Source organism: Frieseomelitta varia, unplaced genomic scaffold, assembly GCF_011392965.1.
Source record: "Frieseomelitta varia isolate USP_RPSP 00005682 unplaced genomic scaffold, Fvar_1.2 scaffold_405, whole genome shotgun sequence".
NCBI lineage: Eukaryota > Metazoa > Arthropoda > Insecta > Hymenoptera > Apidae > Frieseomelitta > Frieseomelitta varia.
Window position 1 is genome coordinate 589,315 of NW_025110152.1, and position 4,836 is coordinate 594,150.

General features: G+C 38.6%; 1 long non-coding RNA gene across 2 annotated transcripts; it reads right to left on the reverse strand.

The window, feature by feature from the left end:
• Positions 1–1,159: 1,159 nt before the first annotated feature.
• Positions 1,160–3,693, reverse strand: LOC122531587. 2 transcript variants are annotated; one of them, XR_006307323.1, is made up of 3 exons: positions 3,489–3,693; positions 3,304–3,392; positions 1,160–1,811 (listed from the first exon to the last, which is right to left on the reverse strand). It is a non-coding gene; the product is annotated as an uncharacterized LOC122531587 (long non-coding RNA). The 2 variants fall into 2 exon arrangements; XR_006307322.1 differs by having other exon boundaries at positions 3,498–3,684.
• Between the last annotated feature and the right edge of the window lie 1,143 nt (positions 3,694–4,836).

A 4,836-nucleotide genomic window follows, 5' to 3' on the forward strand; every position in this document is an offset into this window, starting at 1 on the left:
ACGATACAATGTACGAAACGGAGAGAAAAGTCAGCTTAAATCATTGTAATGTATACGTTGACGAATGCCGAAATATATTAAGCGTTCTAACCTATATTATCTTTGTCTCTTGTCATTTGTTTCTCATCTCGAGTAGTCATAACACAGTTAAACGCATAATCTTATTTAACATAATTATCGTGGTAACATGCTGAAAGTACAAGTCTTGCCGGTCTTGAAGCAACGTCAAAGTCTCTCACGTTTCGTCTATTGTTGCATGACTGCTTTCGTGTTTAACGCCACGAATACCAAATCGTTGTTTTCGTTCATTATTCTTCATTAGTTGTCGAAGGAGATGCCCCATCCATTGTCAATCATTCATCAAACGCGACCGTGATTCTAACGGCGTAACGCCTAGACAATCGTTTACCTTTAACAAGCTATACTCTCATGAACAGCTGAGAACACGTTGGTAGTTATGATAAACTCCTGACGATGGCGCGCCGAGATATTCGCGGGATATCTTTACGACAGTATATAAATCTTTTGCTCCTGTTGAAACATTACACGTAGCCACGATTAATTCGAAATCAGTAGGGACGTTGCGAATCGTTTAAATCTTTATAAAACACACTTTTTGGATTTATATGAGGTAATGAATTCGTTCGTTGACAGAGTGACTCGGCTAGTAAACACTACTGGAATTAGTTCAAAATATTCAGGGCGTATAAATGTTTTACAAGGAAAGGAGCGCGTCAATAGGAAAGTGGCATTTTATTATATTTTCGTACAAATCATTAAGTCTTCTTAATTTCTGCGTTTGAACAATTTTATATACCTGCAAGAATATAACTTATTGGTTGTATGCATACGTGAGAATGAAAATAATTAGACTACAAACGAATTTATCTTTATATCTAACATTTTCGTTAAGCTTAATAAAAGGTTGGATACACAGCGTTAACGTAATATTCATAAGCTATAAGCTATTACATTTTATGGTTCTACGTCTTTACATTTGATTTATTGTTGTTCACATATAGGTAATTACGACATCCAGCTGATCGTTTGATTTATCACAACTGTACGATTAATTGCGCATCCTCGAAGATTTATTCTCAGGAGTGTCGTACGAGGCGTTTGCATCTAACGTTGCAGCAGCTAACATTCAGGGCCAGTTGGTACGTAAAATAAAGTCGCAGTGAAATTTTTTTCCTTCTCCTTCAGTTTTTCTTTCTTTTTTTGTCTTTTTCAAAGTTGACGCAATGTATTTATATAGTTATACGATTATTTTATTCCTGTGTTTCTTTCATCGTTATGTAGTCGTGAATTTCGTAGCGAAAAATATTGCAGTGATGTTGCAATTAACCCTCGTACGTATACTTAGTTAAATAAACACGCGAGTTACAACATAACGAAAATTATAATGTGTTCCGATTTATCGTTGAACTTCATTTCGATGGACAACTCTTATTCCAACGAGTGCAAGTAATAAACTGATGATATTACAAACGTTTATGATGCATCAAAGATTAGATTATATATTATAATTTACAAGTACATATCAGTCACGATAGTATAGATCTGTTCTCTCTTCGTACTGAAAGTCTGTTTTATTTTCCTTGTGCACAACCGAAAGAAAAGATAGGAAACTGAGAAAGTGTGTACACCTATACGTAATATACGATGGTAAAATGTAATCGGATGGAAGTTCGGTGATGTGAAAATGTGATAGAAATTTGAAATTTGAGATCTTCTTGTTTTCCAATTTTTCTTTATCCGGGTTCTTCGTGTTTCGGATCCACTATCCCGATATGTTTCAAACCAGCCAACTAAAAATATAATAGACGCGAGATAAATATAAAACGTTTCTTCGATTTTATTGTTAATAGTAATAGAGAGACCTATAGACGGATAGAGACGTATAATAATAACTGAACTGCGAGTTTTTTATCCATTTACGAGAAACCGAAGGATGCAAAGTTGCAGAAAAAGAATAGAACATGCAAAATAAGTACATAAAACTTAAAGTACCTATACAAAACAGTTTTCTAATTACGATCATAAAAATATGAAATTGCATAAAGATCCGCAGTCTAATAATAACAAGTACAAGAAATTCGCATTGTATTATTACTTCTTCTTTCTTCAACACTTATGTATTACTTTATGAGACGATATAGCGCTTAATAGATAATCAGATAGTTCAAAAAAAACTACAGAAATGCAAACACTATTGACACTGACCCAAGCAAAGTAAAATTCCAAGAACTATATTCTACCAATTCGCGAAATCAATAAGCCTGAAAGGGTTACGTGTCCAGTTCGAAATGTCAGTATAATAAAAAGTCAATATAGCTGAGAGCGACTAACGTCCGCGATAAAAGAACGCGTTTTCGCAAAAGGATACGAAATCCTGATGCAGCGCTGTTTCGATGAGCCTTCTAACGTTCGTAGATCACGCGAATGTTCCGTCGTCACAGTTTTAAAGGATCACAGACACGGATAATGGCCAGTCGTGTGTGTCGTCTTTTCTAGTCTCGCGTCGTTCGTCGCGTATGTATATAGAAACAGATCAGAGTAGGTACCTATTGTCGGAACGAGGAAAGCGTTGATAGTCGGACAATTTTAACTGGTCCCATGTCTTTGGTGCATAATCCAGCGAAAACCGCAGGCGCTGAGCGCCACCACGAAATATTTTGTCGAGGCACGAATAAATCCGGAGCCGCAGCGTTGTTGCCGCAAGAACCCTCGGCCATTCTGATGCAGTCGTTGCAGCGGTTTCACGAAGATCGCCCATACGAACCGTCTGTCCAGCTTCGCCGCGTGCTTTCTCATTTATTCGCCGAACTCGCTCATCATGCGTCCCATCGCATTTGCTCTTTCTCTCTGCGAAGCCAGCCGAGCAATGGCGCACTTGCCTTTTATTGCGAACTGCACCCGCGACGCGATCGCCTCTTTGTTACGTACACACGAAAAATTAAATCGACCCGAACGAACAGCAGGATGTAATACGAATCACTCGCGTCCATGAAATTTTATTGTCCCGCTAATTAACCTTGCGTACGCGCGCATGCACGCGTAAATTATTTATCAGCCCGGGCCAATGAACGCTGAATAATCGAGATTAAAATATAACACGGATAAACACGATTTAGTACAACTGTATTAATAATATTATAAAGTATTTAGCTACTATAATCTCTGTCGTTAGCGCGAGATGATGAAGATAATAAAGCGGCGGTTCGTGGAACGTGGAAGTGAACGTTCGCTATTTATAATCGCGATCTAATTGGAAACCGAGAGCGTCCTTCGGGTACTTACTCAATTAGACGTCTCCAGTCATCCCTTATAGTCGATTATATATTCCTCTGACGATAGGTATTTCGTATTTGTAGAACCTGCTGCTGGATCTGTCTTGGATCATTTAACAATTACTGATTTGCAATTTGCGAAATATGAATTTATCGGAATGTTGCGGCATACTTTTCTATACATAAAGTACTTACATTATATACATACGTCCAGATGAAAGATCCCGATTGCTCGTTCGATTGCAGTATCTAGGAGTCTCTCTTCAATGGTCTTATCGATCTTTCGAGGCGTTCGCAGTCGTTTCGGTAGGCTTCGTTGACAATGCTCGAATATTGTAACATTCTCGCGAGAGTTCGAGCGAAACTTTCCGTTGGTCTACTCGCCTACGCTGACACTCTGTGCTCCCCACTTCTTCTTCGCCGTCTTCCAACCACGAGGTTGCTCCTTTTTTGTTCCTTTCATCCCTCCTTTCCAAGCTACCTTTTACGTTTCTTCCAATGGGAAGTCTCACCTTTGCCAAATTACCTTCGGCCGCCTGGTGCTCTTCTAGAATTTCGCCTTACCATTCGACTGTTCGCCGCTTATGGCATTTTGCACGCCTTCCATTCTCTCATCCGTCTGCCAGTCTCTTCCTCCGAAACTTCCGCTTCGACAAGTTACAATACATCGGGAGATCAACGTTGTACGTAAAGTTTAGTGCGGATATAACGAAGGAATTCCTCGCTGCAGCGTTTCTTCGTAACGAGCAAACCTTACCTGGCAGTGGCTATAAGAGCGAGGAGAAGTATGCGAAAAAGTTTGCATGAAAAAAATTCTTCCGCATCGACCGACTCGCGGCTGGGTTACGTCCTTCTTTCCAGAGAATGGCTGGCGAGCAAAAAAATTGACCGGCTCTTTTTTTTTTATACCTCGACTAGCTATTTAACCGAGGATAACCGAGGATACCGTTAGATTGCTTTCCTGTTGGAAATGAGATCATGGTCATCTTTTACGAAACTAACCAGCAGCTAAGATCAGGAAGCCTGTGTTCTTCGCTTCACGGCTTCGATATTGGTAAAATTTCGTGTTACATGGGCTGAAAAATCTTTCATTTTAGCTATACGTTCGTTTAAAATACCTCACACCTTGTATAGCATCGTGTAACTTGACAGTTATATATACCTAAGTATCTATACACGTATGTATATCCACGTCTGGAAAATTTTTTTCTGTTTATTAGTTCATTCTTTTAGTATTTCATCAGTACGTCATTATCCAAAAGTACCGAATGACTTATTCATTAGTTCTGAGATTTTTAATTGTAGCAAATAGCTATAATTAATAATAAACTTCTTTTCCTATAAGCCTCCGAAATTCTGGTTTTACATATTTCTTGATGAACAAAACAGCTGAGTTTGGAAAAGCAATGGAGCAAGAGATATCATCAGAATATGTGTGTACCAATCACGAAATAAATTGCGCACAAAATTACAGACACAAATTCGTTTAGATATTACACGTAGATAGATATGCCGTTATGATGTATCGTAAACGTAATTTATG